Raw genomic sequence first — 14,746 nt, forward strand, 5'->3', positions numbered from 1 at the left:
TGAGTAGGTAGAGAGGCGCAGAAGGAGCTGGCAAAGGATTGCAAGTTTTCCTTTGCTGTCCCTTGTCTGGGCAGTGGCAGATGATTTTGCTGTGGAGTCTCAGGTGTCGTAACAATAGCTGTGGAGCCAGTCCCTGTTTTGGTGGTAGAAAAGAACCTAGCTTTCTGGGGAGAGACAGAGACAAGTTAAGCCAGTTCCAGACTGCCATTTTTTCCTACTGGCTCATTCTGCTCAAATCACAAGCTGGAAAAACTGGAAAGGTAAGCAGTCCAAATTAATGGGAACATCAAGTGAACTGGTTTGTTTATGTATTGGTTTAACTGGAACAGGGAGCACAATTCCAGCTTTGGGCATTAGCTTTGTAGACATTCCCTTAGCTTACCTTCTACCTGAGAAAGCCATGTGCAGAACTGAATTATTCCTCGTCTGTCTTCAAAACACATCAGTTTCTTGAAGCTTCATGCCTGCATGGCACCCATGACCACAACTCTCATTATGGGATGGCAACATTCACATCCTACCAGATCATTCTTCCAACTCCACATAATTAGGAAGGGGGGGGGGGGGGGGGGGGGGGGGAATCAGAACCACCACAGAGCAGGAAGTTGTCTTTTTCCCCTCACACTGCTCCTCATGCATTATTGTTGCTACATCTTACCCATAGCATAGCATTTGCCCACCAAACTGGTATTTTTTTATGGAAAGAGAAAAAAACAGCTTTTAGAAGTCCTACAACTGGTAGGAAATAATCAATTTAAGCCTAATGATTAAAAAATCCCCAGGTATATACTTATAGTTAATTTCTACCATAGAACAGGCTTCACCAGATGCTCAATCGCATTTCATCCTTAAGAGCAAACAAGGGCTCCTGCAGATTAGACCTTTCCAGCAGAGCTGTTGCAGATGGGCAGATCGTGGTGTCCTGCTAACTATCACTGAGACCACAGCAGTACAATGATTCTGCTTACTAAAAGCAGTAAGTTAAAGTAAGCACCACAAAGGGAAGAAAAGTGACATGAATCTTGCACATCATTCCTCCTAAAATTCTTTTATTAACTGCAGGATGGACCCATATTCTGCAGACTGGAAATCTGAGAATAGCGGCTTAGTTACAAAACTCAGCTGAAGAAGCGAGTGCCTAACACCCCTGTACACCAGGGCTGATCATTCCTACCTCCAGTCAGTACGATCAGCAATCCCAGAAACCAGCTTCTTCTGCGTGCACATTAAAGACCTGAATGAGAACATAAACGAGTCAAACTGCCCTGCACAGTTTAAAACTACAGCATGACATAACTGCAAGTCATTGCCATTAAAAGTTTAAAAAAATAAAGAGTCCACACCTGCCAAATACAGCTCCACTGTCCACTGCTGAGTTTTAATGACAACTGCTGCATCTTGGAAAGCTGTTCAGTAATAAGGTACTACATTTCCCCTCCAGGACCAGATATCAGGTACTGTCGCTTATCTATGTAAAAGGCACACACAGGAAAATATCCTACAGCCATGTGGCTCACACAGCAAGCAAGATCTTGGACGCTCTCTGCACACAGAAATTTGCTCTTATTACAATATATTCTAGTTGGAAAAGCCAGAAATCTTGAGTGGAGATTTTTAGCATGCTGACCAATTAAGCTTATAGACAAAAAGCCTTTTTTCCTTTAATGACATTGCCATTTATTGCAAAGCTATGATGAGTTCTTATCTCATTGTGGTCCCCCATGATAACTCATTACTCGCTGAACTTCACTTTTTGATGTATGAGGAACAGCAACATATACTTAAATAGCTCTATTTAAACTGGCCCTATAGTTGAAACAAATCATTCCAAGAACAGCACTGCATTACAGTCAGAACCATTCAAAAGCTTAGGATGTGATATTCTTCAGTATTCACAGAGCTTAATATCTTCAAACAGAAATTACTCAAGCTGATGTATCTCTCATTATTATTAAGTCAAAGTTCTACCAAATGAGAAGAGGATGATTGATAGTCAGGGATTACTAGGGCCAACATAGTGAGAGATCACTATGGCCACAAGCAAGCCAGGGACGACTCAGTTCCCCCGCAGCTGAGCATGCAGACTACGCAGCAAAGCACCCTCAGCACCCCTTGCTTGAGAGCTCAAGTGCCTCCCCTGTTCAACACCAGATCTACCTGGCGCTGACTGGTAACAGAGCATTGCCTAGTCCTTCTAGGCCACAGGTGCAATGCAAGCTTTGAAACTTTGTAAGAGGGAAAAACAAAAGAATCCATGAAAACAACAACAATAAAACCCCACAGCCAGAAAACAACACGTGCACCAGCACAGCTCCAGGCATCTCCCCTCCAGTTATCCTCCAGAAGGTGAATGCTGTGAGATGTCAGGACCTTTCCAGGAATAAGCAGCACTGCTTGGATCAGGTTCTTTGCTCTGCCAAACACTGATAGGACTGGCTTGAGAATTCAAATCGAACCTGGGTTAGAGGTGGGGAGTCCAGTTTGGTTTGTCTAGAAACACTCTGGAAAGTGAAAATACTATCGTTGGCCTGGCATGTTCACTGCTACAGTAGATGCTTATGCCACACTGGTATTGCAGGAGAGAAGGAGCCAGATTCAGATGTCCTAAGTTGTACCTAAGTTCCTGTATCTTTTCTTTCCTTCCAGCTGACTCCTGGCCTTCAAGCAGAGAGCCTTAGGTAGAATTTAGGCCATGAGAACCTGGTCTTCAGTCTCCCAGCAAGTGGAAATACCCACAGCTGGCGCAGCCTGGAAAATATTAAATACACTGCAGAAGAAATACACCTGCTGAGCATACACATACACACACACAGAGCAATGCAATAATTCTGCCCTGGGGGTCCCCAGGCTTTGAACTGTCACACAAAGAAAAGCAGAACTGAACTTATATACATGGAGCATGTTCCAACTGGACAGTGCAGGTACAGTTTGCAATGTGAACAACCTCCACCTGCTGACCATGCTCTGCAGGATCCAGAAGCCAGTTTTCAAAGCAAGAGAGTGTACGTATCACCCCTCATTCCTATTGCTACTGTACAGCTTACCCAAGTCAAGCTACTGAAATGTTTCCAAGACAATGGGGAGTGTTATTTCCTTTCCATAGCTGTTATGTATCAGGAAGGATCGTGAGCAGATAGTATCTCAGGCACAGGTAAGAAAGATGGCAGAGTTAACATATCCAAATCTTTTCACATGCAAGCACACACCCTGAAATAAGCCAGAAATGCTAATCATGTTTATTACACTACAGTATAAACAGCAATCATGAAGCTAAAGAAAGTAACAGAGCATCCCTGCCTGAAGGGTCTTCTCCAGGCTGTCCTGTATCAGAGGAAAGATAAAAGCAGAAGCTTGAGACATAGTAGAAGAAAAGCTCCCCTCACATACGCAGTCCAGCACTGAGCCCTAATATGCAGGAGTATTTCATTCTCTGGGGCAGAGTGGCCTTCTTCAACACTGTTTCACATCCCAACTCCAAAACGTCTCCCTGAGCGCACTTTGGGAGGGAGCAGTTACAGTCTCTCTCATGCAGCTTTCAGCTTCAGCAGCACAGGAGGGTTTCACAGTCCCTGCCTGAGTCACAACAGCTCCAAAGGAAAGGGGCACAGCTGTTCTCACCTCAGGACAAGAACTCTGCTGCAGAAAGCCTACAGACCCTGTCAGCCATGTCCTTCTTCCCCAAGCCCAAAGTGCACTAGGGGACACACCAGTACTCTGCACTCCTGAGCTCAGCGTGTCACTGTCTAGAGTCAGCTAGTAAGAGATGTTAAGAACAGGGCTGCAACTTAAACCCATCCATCACAAAGAAGCAGAAAGGAGGTTTCTCCATCCACACACTAAGGCAGGAACCTGTCCTTCAGAAAGCCAAAGTTCTTCCCTTCATATACAGGGCATAGCAGTGGTGACAAGTCTGTACCCTCCACACAGCTGAGCAGGACTTTGCTCCCTCAGGTGAAGCAGACTGATTATTTCCTACCTGCCATTCCTACCCCAACCCAAGCTGGCACAGGTCTCGCAGGAGTGGTGCCCTAAACCTTCACACTGTCCTGTGTGAGATGGAGAGATGACTCCCAGCTCCTGCAGCAAAAATAAGCCTGCCTTGCAGAACAGATCCTGGTTAAAATGCAGAGCAGGAATCGGGAGCAGAGAGGCTCATCCTGTTCACACAGGTGCTCCTCCTCAGGGAGAAAGAGCCACTGGTCTCAGCTCCAAGATGAGGTAGTCCAAACATCACCTCATTAAATGTAAAGGCCCTGGGGTCAGACAGTGTATGCTGGACTCTCTTCCACCTCATCTCCAACTGTCCTTCAAAAGAGGGAAGCAGCAAAGACATGTCCAATCCCATGGGCATGCGTTTGCTGAGTTTCAAGAGCTTCAGCAGCAGAACATCCAGCTTCTACATTTAGGTTTGAACTGCATATTGAGCTGTTCACTGCTGCAAGATGAGGACATTTCCAGTCATGCTCAGCAACAGAGAAAGATAACAATAGATTTGTTAAAGCACAGTACTGAGATTAAAGGGCCCTTCTTTCCACTACCCATTCCGACACCACATTAAACACCTCTCTACAAAAAGATGGGCAATAAAATTCTTTCTTGACATCAAGGAACACTTGAGACTAACGTAGTTGACTTGGGGCCTTGGTCTTGCAAATCAAGTGAAGGACAGAATATATACAAGGTAGTTTACATGAACAATGTATGACATTTTAAAAAAAAATCAGGCTTCCCTTGCACACTCAATACTACTAAATTCTGCATTGTCCTGTACAAAGCATACAAGGTTAGAAGCAAAACAAGGTCTTCTCCCACACTTGATGTTACACTGGCAATGCTGAATGTCTTGCTGCTCATCTTCCCACACCTGAGGATGTTCCAGGAGTACCTCACTGTTCCCATCCACTCCATGTCAAACTATTGAAGAAAACCAATTCATCGCTGTTACTCCCACTTCCCAGTTCTTGGGCCTCTGAGGAGGTACCACAAACAAAAGCAAACATGCTCTGTTTGCATGCCCCAAAGACCGGCTCTGCACGCTGGTGCCTGAAGAACAAGCACATTGCAAAAGCATAATGTTTCCAGTGGCAAGATGGATGGGAAAAATGCCAGCTACTAGCTGTAACCCTTTTGTCATGCCAATTGCTGGCTTCTATGAGGATGTATGTTAGATACCTCCTTAGAAAAGAGCTCTGCATCTCATCCTTCCAGATGGAGGAGGAATGATTCATACACACATAAGCAACGCTAGAATGACAGCTGAAGAGAAAACATTTTCTTTCTGGTTTGTGTCACAGACATGCTCAGGGGCCTTAATCGCAGCAAAAATTGAAGACTATGACACTTTGTGCCCCAAGGAATGCATGTGCAAAGCCCCAATGCTACTTCTCACTAGCCTTGTCAAGCCTCATGTTGTATGCACACACCTCACATGCCTCATTCCCCCGCTTTCTCATTTCCGCAGCATTTCTCTGCACAGACCGTGACAGAATAACTCCACTTACACAGCTGTCACATCACGCAATGACAAATACAGGGGAAAGCATCCAAGAGATGGATCAGGTGTCGGGAGCTCTAAGCTGACCAAGGCCTGACTTGTAATGCAGAAGCAAAGCAAAGGATCTCTTTTCTTCCCAGAAACACCAGGGACCAAAACGCACACATTTAGTAGGCCTAGATGGCTGATAAATGCAGAATAGACAGAAGGCTCAGCAGTCTGCGCACTTGTCTGCATCACACCTGCTTCTTTCAAGGAGGCCACTGCACACCTCCTCCCCACCTCACCTGCACAGCACCTCTGCCGCACTCTCACTCCTCTCAAGGGCCCTGTGTCCTGTGAATCTCATTCTGTTTCTCACTACTAACGTGCAAATTCCCACCTATTTACTTTCCTCTGGTCTCTCTCCGATTTGTGAAGTCCTTGCAGCAGAGATTATCCATAAGCATCTGGAAAGCACCTGGAATATCTTGAGTCCTACTGCAAGTAAATAAACAGCAATGCACAAGCATGCTATACATACATTAAGCTAAGCATATAACAGTCACCTCTGACAACAAAAGTGAGGGTGGTAGCTTCTTCCTACAGACAGTGGTAGAAAATCTATGCTTTGGGGTACACCCACTAACCAGGAAAACCTTCAGGTTTGCTTTCCCTGCCACCCACTTCTCTCCTTCCCCCATCACATTATCCATTTCTGAAATCCATGTCCCACTTTTATAATAAATTATTCTAATCAGTATTGTGGCATGGCAGAAATCCAGCATAACCTTCAGAAATACGCATGCATACACTGGCTATATAGCCACTTCATTTCACAGGAGGCTTTCAGAACAGCCTGGTGCATAGTCCAGGAGGATTTGGCAACCTTTCTTAGCAGCACCCCCATGGTGGTGATCCTTTCCTAAAGGACACTAGACGCACTTACCAATGCTACTTCCTCTCTTTGTAAAAGTAAGATTTTTTTTTTTCTTATTTTCTCAATAAAACCAGGGAAAAAGTGTTCAAGTGGGAATGTTTCATCTGCTGTTTTTCAGGTTGAAGAAGTGTGACTTGGGGGTGGTAAAGGGGCTAGAGAGAACATTTGCAGTCCAATGCAGACCTTCCTTCCCACCCCACCCTCTTTTGAATAGAAAGATGCAAGATAGGCTGGGTAATTGCTCCAGCTGCTTCAGAATCAGGGTTCAAGTGGGGAGGAAAGGGAAAGGAAGAAGGAAAAATAAAACAAAAAAACAGAAAAGTCACACAGATAATACAGATTCTTTTCTTGGTAAGGAGCACGGGCTACTTTTGTAGCTCTTAAAACAGGAAACCTCATGCAGTTTGTTCACTCAGGCTGCAACAGCTCCAGAAGGAATCTGGATCTGTGGCTTTCCCATAAAACTAATGAGGTCTGAACCCCACACTGGGGAGGGAGAGAATAAAAAAACCACAACAAGCAATTTAAGCACAGAGCATTACAGTCTTGTTAAATAGTACGTTAAGAACCCACCTGCAAGTCTGTCTTGGCCAATGAGGGACATAAATCGGGAAGATAGAGTAATACTCAATATTACACAATTAGTCATTGCTGTAAGCACTTTAACTCTGGATTTCTTGGATTGTATCATTTCAAACACTGTTTTTTTTATAGGAACAATATGATAGCTGTCCAAGCACCACAATCAAATCATGCTACCAGAACATTCAGACAATGGATTATCACAGCTTTTATTCTGAACAAGGGAAGACTACCTCATTTTGAACATGGCAGGGGAAGAGTAGAAACCTATACCTGAGGGGGGGGTTTGGTGTTTTGTTTGGTTTTGTTTTGTTGGGGTTCCCCCCTCAACCCTCTTTTGGACTTTCCAAGGTAGGAATGACACAAAAATCTGCCAATCTGAAAAGACAGAAACTGCCTTTTCCAAGAATTTGCACTGAAACAGGGAATAAATTTAAATATGCCAAATCAAAGAGCAGTTTAAACAGCCCTCCTTGTGTTGGCTGAACGCTGGAAGGATGCCCTGTTCCAGGGCATGTTCCCACTGTCTATCACCACCACCAGGCCTAGAGACTTAAGCTCTGTTTAGAAACTTACCTACCAGGTATGTTCCTGTCACAGGAAAGAGGGCCTCTTTACCTTCCAAAACCTTCAAATTAGCAGGTTCAGCAAAGGATTAGTGTGTTCCTTTAAAAAGGTGTAATTATTTAAAGGTTCTCTTAAAAAGGCTGCACCTTTTACCTTTACATCACCATTGGAAGCCTATCTCATTTTATACCTTAGTTCTCACCTTGCATCATGAACCACATACTAGATTTTTTAACTTTACAATCTTTGTTTTAGGGTGATTTTTTTGTTGGTTTTTTTCTTTTTAAGAGTATTTTAGTACCTTCAGTGCATACGTACCTACTTTTTGGTGCATGGTACTAAAAAGGCCCTGACTCTGACCTCAAGTCCTTTGGCAATGGCCAAATATTCCAGCACAGGAAGAGGGAAAAGCCACTAAGTCTTAATAACATCCTCGTGATGCAGTCTGAGAGGTCACTATTAGCCATGACATACTGGAGGTGAGAAAAGACTAAAACAGAGAAGACAAGCAAATAAATAGAAGCAGAAGAACCAAAAAAAAAAAAGCTAGAACTGAGCTCCACAAAGAACAGAAACAGCAAAAAACTTGCTTTGCTACAGCACAGGGCACATGTCTGAAGCTGATGACACCTGGGTATTATTCCTGACTGTGGTCCTGACTCCTGGATGACTGCACCAACTCATGTCACACCTCCAACAGGCTCTCCCCTCACATTTTCCTTCTGGACTATAGGTCAGTGGTGGCGAACCTTTTCCTTGCCAAGGGCAGAGGACACTAAATATTACTGGCAACCCACACCTCAACATGTGCCTTCACACTGCATGACAGCAGCACAACCACTCTCCATACAAAACCAATGTGGGCCACAAAAAACCAAAAACTGGATGCCAGTCCCCCAGTTTTCACATTCCCACTGTGAGCTTTTTAAGGAAGGATCAGTTGCTATTTATTGCACCCTGTGTAGAGCAGTGTAGTTCAGAGCTGTTAAATGTGATTCTATAAGCAAGCAGCAACACCGGTAGTTGATTAAGACTGGAATGAAAAACAACAAAATGGGGGGAAAAAAAATTGGCTGGAAAGAAGTGGAGGGAAACAAAAACAACAACAGAAAAAGGAATTCAGTATGACAGAAAAAAAGGAAAACAGATAATGAAAAGATACTTACACGAAAGGAAACCAGATAAAGATACCCAAAAGTGAAAAAGGCTTCCACAGAAAGAGCTAACTTCATTTTAACAAAAAAAAAAAAAAAAGGTGTTTTTTTTCATGAGAATGTTGAATTTGGATAACCAAACGAGCAGTATTTTATTTTCCCCCACAGTAAATACATAAAAATAGACACTTATTTTTAAAGAGGAAGCATCTAAGTTCTCAATGCACTGGTTCTCAGAACTAATGCTTTAACCACATTAGTAACAGCTTATGAAAAGACAACAAACTGACTACAGTTCCTTCCCTATCTCGAAGCTACTTTTTCAGAGTCACCATCACTACTGTGATTTTGCAGTTATGAAACACTTTACCCTTGTTACGTCTTGGGGCCTTCCTCCCTATTTCACAGGGTAGGAGCTAAAAAGTTCTGTTCAGGTTCAGTTGACATCTCTTCATCCCTTTTTTTTTTTTCATTTCTGTGTTCTTAAAGTGTCTTTAACTGGACACCTGTGGCAATGACAGAGATATGAAGTACTGTGGATCGTGACAACTACAGGCAAATGTTTTAGAGAACTGGGAATTTACTTGCATACTACATTACTCCAACTCCCCCAACCTTTCCTATGACCACCTGCTCATAATCATTAGAAAGCAGAGTGTCATTTCTAAGCTGGAGTTGAGCACTAAAAGCACCATGCTGGCCCTCACTGGCTCTATTTAATTAGAGATTAGCAGAAACAATAAAACATAGGGAGAATATAAACATAATTTTGCCAGTTTTTCAGTAAAAAGGTTTTGGTTACCAAATAGATAAGAGGATGGCTGCCTATTTTATCTGTGCAGCCGGACCGACGAGTTTACATTCACTGGAACCACACCCCCATCAGAATTCCCTCTGAAATGTCAACACGAACCATATTATTATTTTTCCAAGTTGCTGACCTTTACTGTTGCCTGCATCATAAATCCTGCATTTTGAACTGTTTCTATTCATACAAGAACATGCTCTGCACGCCTCACGATATCTGAACTCTGTACGCAGCTGCCTGCATATCACAAAACAGATGCTCGCTGCAGCCCACCTAAAGAAGCTGCCAAGTTGGACCTTCCTGGTTCCACAAAGTCCACTGGATTACCACCAGTTACGCTACCCACCACTAAGGCAGCCAGGTTTCCCAGGTTCCCCCAAAGCCCTCAGTGTATCTTAGCTTGAATAAAACGTTCCAGAGGATTTTATCAAGGGCCATAGCATACAGGTATTTTAAAATAATTTGATTATGGGGTTAAGTTTAATTTTAATCAGAAAGGAAAAAAACACAAGTCCTTGGATTAGAAGACAGCCATTCCCATTTACTGTTCTTCACAATTAAAATGTTTCATATCAGAACTTAATGCATCATACATGTTACACAGTGCTGAACATAAGGCTGTCGATCTGTCATTTCTCTGTAAGCGTTTAATGTGATGAATGATCAGGTTACTAGTCTTTCTAGTATAAAAGCGAGAGAAGCTCTGAGACAAAGAAATAAAGGCCAATGCATATTACAGATCTTACAGTGATTAATATCAGCCCGCCTGACTCGCATCTCTGAAAAACAGTTAAGGTCACTATTCCTCTTCTATTTTTACCATGGATTTCAGTACACCTCCTCAGAACCCTCCAAATACTTGAGATAATTTAATTTAAAGCAGAAACAAGCACGTCAGGAACATACAGCATCTGGGCTACAACAAACAATGCCACACCAGCATGTCATAAGAAATATAAGTGACCTTCACTCTTGCCTCTGCTGACAGACACACTTGAAGCCACTTGCAAGCCAGGTTGTTAAGTGTGATTTCTGCAAGGCAATCTAATAAATGAAGATTTTAAAGAGATAAAATAAAACAATAAGTAGTCAGATTTTATTTTAACTGGAAAACCTGCCTTCCCAAATCAACCAACGGTTTGGCAAGCCTAAATGAAAGGCAGACAAACAAACAGCATCTTTTCCTTTTAACACAGAATCTGCAATAAGAAAAAGAAATCAGCATTTTATTGATTTCCATAATACCATCTCTACAGCTTAAAAAACTCAGTCAGCTGCTAACGTTAATTCACTGATGCTATGGAGCCTTCCCATATAATTGTACACCCTCCACTTCGCTGAGCCCCAGGGCGCTGTTTCTAACTTTCCAGAGGACCACTGCACTGAAAGTAGAAACAAAAAAACCTCTCTTTCATTACCCAAAGCAAAATGCAAACCAAATTTTGCTTACATAAATGGGAAATTAGAGAGACTTAATTTTTAAGACAGGGAATAATCTGCCCGTCTGCATATATTTTCAGATTTGATATCATGACAACAAATTCTCATTTAAACTCTCCCCACCTCCCCTTTTTTTCCTTCCTGAGCGTACAAAACAATACAACATATAAATATTGCAACAATTATGATTTCTAGGGATAGATTCTAAAGCCCTTGTCAGATCATAAGTGTTTCAAAGGGGTGATTCAGAATCAGACAGAGATTTTTGTGAATGTCACTATAATTAACACTATAAAAACCTGTAAAATGTTTCCATTGCTATAGGGACTATTTTATAGAGTGAATGTGCATTTCAAAGTTTTTTTTTAAAAAGTTCTTCTTATAAAAAAAATAGAACACCTTATAAACTAAATTAAAGCTATCTTCTCCAAGTCTAAGATCAAAAATGTCCTAAATAATTAATGAAGTAAACTCTGCCATTTTTCTCCATTTCTCAAACAAATTCAGCAGCCCACAACCAAGCAGACAGCTCCAGTACACTTTAGTGAGAGTTTTACTCAATTAGGGACTGCAGAATTTGGCCCAATTAATTTAGTACTGTCTATCCGGAAAGAATGTGGTGGAACTCTGCAGTGCAAATACCCTCCTGGAACTGCCGTACCTAGTCCCCTTTCTTGCTCCCCCTTGTTTACCCTGCCTTGATATTTCAGTACCAACCATACTGTATTCACCATCTCCATCAAGATTCAATGTGCCATTTGAGCTAAAATAGCCTAATTTTGGTATGGTTTCCCATGCATCTATTAATTTGGAATCAGTTTATCTATTTCCTCTGAGAATGGTGAAATGTGTGGATTTTTGTTCCACAAACAAACAAGTTGACAGTATCAATACAGAGTTGGAGAGCCTCTAAAAACAATCTAGTTTGCATAATTAATGTTAATTACAATAACATCTCAATCAGTGACACAAAAGCTTAGCAATGAACACAGTCATACTAGGAAGTGAAAACATGAAACAAAACATGAGAAGATTATGTCTTGTTCTGAAAGAGTATGAAGCAAACTTTCAAGAGATTTACAAATAAGAACAGAAAGGCAAAAGACAGTTGTGCTTTGTTACACGTATTTTCTTTACAGGCTCCTTAGTACAGAGCTTTCTTCTGAGACTAGTAAGACAGTGGATCTGAGCTGTGGACACACGAGATAATATTATCTTTCTACAACATCACATCCAAGCCACTATCAACTGCTTCAAAGAAAAACAACTGAGGGCCTGATCCTGCTGCCAGTGATTTCATTAGCAAACATTTAAACAATGTGATGTTAATGTTTGGGGGGGGTTCTGGAGAAGGAGGGGAAGGAAAAAAAACAACTCCAACTTGAACACTGCATGTAGGTATGGATTCCCTCAGGCACAGAGGAATTTCAGGACAAGATAATGAATTTTTCAACAATATTTTCCTACTTTCCATAGCAACAAGGGAAAGCTAAACATGCAGAAAACTTACCTGCCTGTTTCACTGGTAGCACAGGAGGTTTTTTTGTATGGTCACCTAACACAGCAGCTTTACATTTAATCCTCAGCAGTTTTCTTCATGACCCAAGAAAAATAGTTATCCAATATATTCTTATTTCAAGGGAAGGGAAAAAAATAGTTATGAAAAAATAAGTGCCACTGTACCTCACCCAGATTGATACTGTAGTACACAAGTAGTCATACAAGCATCGTAGGGAGCACTTGCGCAGTAAAGTACCACTCAGCGTGAGTAAGGGTGGCGTAATTGGGTCTGATGAGAGAAGGAATCAGAGCTTGTCACGTCACTATTATAGGGGCCTTTCTGAAAACATGCATTTCTTGATTACTTTTCACATTAATGCAAATCCACCCCGTTAAAGTTAATGAAGTTACACTGGTGCTAAACTAGTACCAGAGGCAGCAGTCTACTTCAGATTAATCTAAGAGTCCACATCTCAAGGACCACCCGCCCCCCAAAGGCAAAAAATCAGGCATTTAAGAAGCCCCGGGGATACACTAGGCAAGTTACTCCTTGGGATAAGGACTGATCTTCTGTATGGTATCAATCTCAGGGCTGCTCCCCTCACTCTCTTTCTAGATAAAGGCAAGACAAGATTTGTTAAATACTTCGTTTCCTCTAGAAATTTACTGATCTTCAGCATACTTAAGACTACGCTTTAATAGTCTCTGAGTAAAGCCATACTTTACTACTTCTTATTCACAAGAGTGCTTGGCTTAAAACAATAAACTTCATGTGGAAGACTCTCAGAATGATGCTGGCCTTTCCTCTTCACTAAAGTTCAGCACATTTATTTGTCAGATGTCTGGGAAAGATGATTTTGGAGCGCTGTGGGGTTTGGTAAACCTTCAATTCAGCAATTAGTTTCCATATGATATGAATTACAAAGATCGAGCAATTAATATTAATAACTAAACCCAGCAAAGTACCAAGACTTCAGATGCCCTGTGTATGGAAACACTGCTGTCCTTGCTGGGGGTTTCCACGTAACTGTTTTATTTTAGCTACTCCGAACGTATGGCACACGAGAAAAATACATTAAGGGAAAAAAAATAAAAATCAATAGCAATGAAATAGAGACATAACCATTTTACAATAAGCACTCCCAGCATCAATCCAAGCCACCAAGACTGCCCACTGCAGACCACGGCTTCACCCTAGGATACACAAAGTCTCCTGCCATACCAAGTCAAGCTCAGGTAATACTGAAAGATCCAGGCACGACAAGGTGGGAAGGATGGTGCATCTGGAAGTAAAAAAGGTGGGTTTCCCTGATTTTCCAAGGACAGTGGCCAGAGACCAGTCTGGAGGGGTCTGGCCCACCACTCGACCCGGGCAGCTTGCCCCTCACATCAACCTTCACCACAGCCTCAGCGAAGGTGGGTGGGGGGAGAGGATGTAAAATAACAAAAAAAAAAAAAAAAAAAATAATCAAACATATCACCGGCAGCATGACACGCATCTGTAGCCGGCAACGACGGCGGGTTTCTATATTTTTTTTAATCCCCCCCCCCGCTTCTTTTCCAGCCCGAGGGGGAAAGTACCTCGGCGGCCGGTGCCAGGCTGCGCCGTGAGGAGAATGCCCCCAACTTTCCAACAGTTGGCAGGCACCGGAGGCACCCGGCCCGCCGCCTCCCCGAGCCACCGGGGGCTGCCCCAGCCCGCCGCCCACCCGCTGCCCACTCCCGCACACACAACCCCCCTCCCCAGCCCCGGGCCGGCAGAAAGGAGCGAGCCCGGGAAGGCCGTGCCCGGCACTCACCCGCTCCGGGGGGCTCCGCGGCGAGGGCCGTTGAGGACCGCTGAGGGAAGCGCTGAGGGGAGCGGGGGTCAACGGCAAGATGGGACGCGGAGGGGAGGCGGTGAGGGGAGGGGGGTACGCGCGGGTTAAGAATTTAAACCGGAGGGGGGGGGAAATTAATGTAAAAATGAGCGTGCGGCGAGGCGCCGGGCTGCGCGACGGAGGCGGCGGCCGGGGCGCTGAGGCGGCTGTGCTCTATCCCATGCCGCTGCGGTGGCCCCGGGCGGCGGCGGCAGCCGAGCTGGGGGGGAAGTTGGGGCCGCAGCCGGCGGGGAGGATGTGACACCGTGACAAGTACGGCCCGCCAGCCATGTACCGGGGGAGGAGGCGGGGGAGGCGGCCACCCGCGCGTAGGGGGCCGGGGCAGCCCAGGCAGCACCGCCCGCCCGCACACGGCATTTAACGGCGCTGACGGGCCGCGCCGTGACTCACACACGGGAGTTA

General features: G+C 43.7%; 1 protein-coding gene across 1 annotated transcript in view; it reads right to left on the reverse strand.

Moving 5' to 3' along the window:
- SERTAD2 (SERTA domain containing 2) overlaps positions 1-14,735 on the reverse strand; it is an 84,748-nt gene extending 70,013 nt beyond the window's left edge. The window contains exon 1 of the mRNA XM_005232433.4: positions 14,264-14,735. The gene's annotated coding sequence lies outside the window, so the exon portion shown is untranslated. The remainder of the gene's footprint in view (positions 1-14,263) is intronic.
- Positions 14,736-14,746: the final 11 nt, after the last annotated feature.

This window comes from Falco peregrinus, chromosome 7, assembly GCF_023634155.1.
Source record: "Falco peregrinus isolate bFalPer1 chromosome 7, bFalPer1.pri, whole genome shotgun sequence".
Classification (NCBI taxonomy): Eukaryota; Metazoa; Chordata; class Aves; order Falconiformes; family Falconidae; genus Falco; species Falco peregrinus.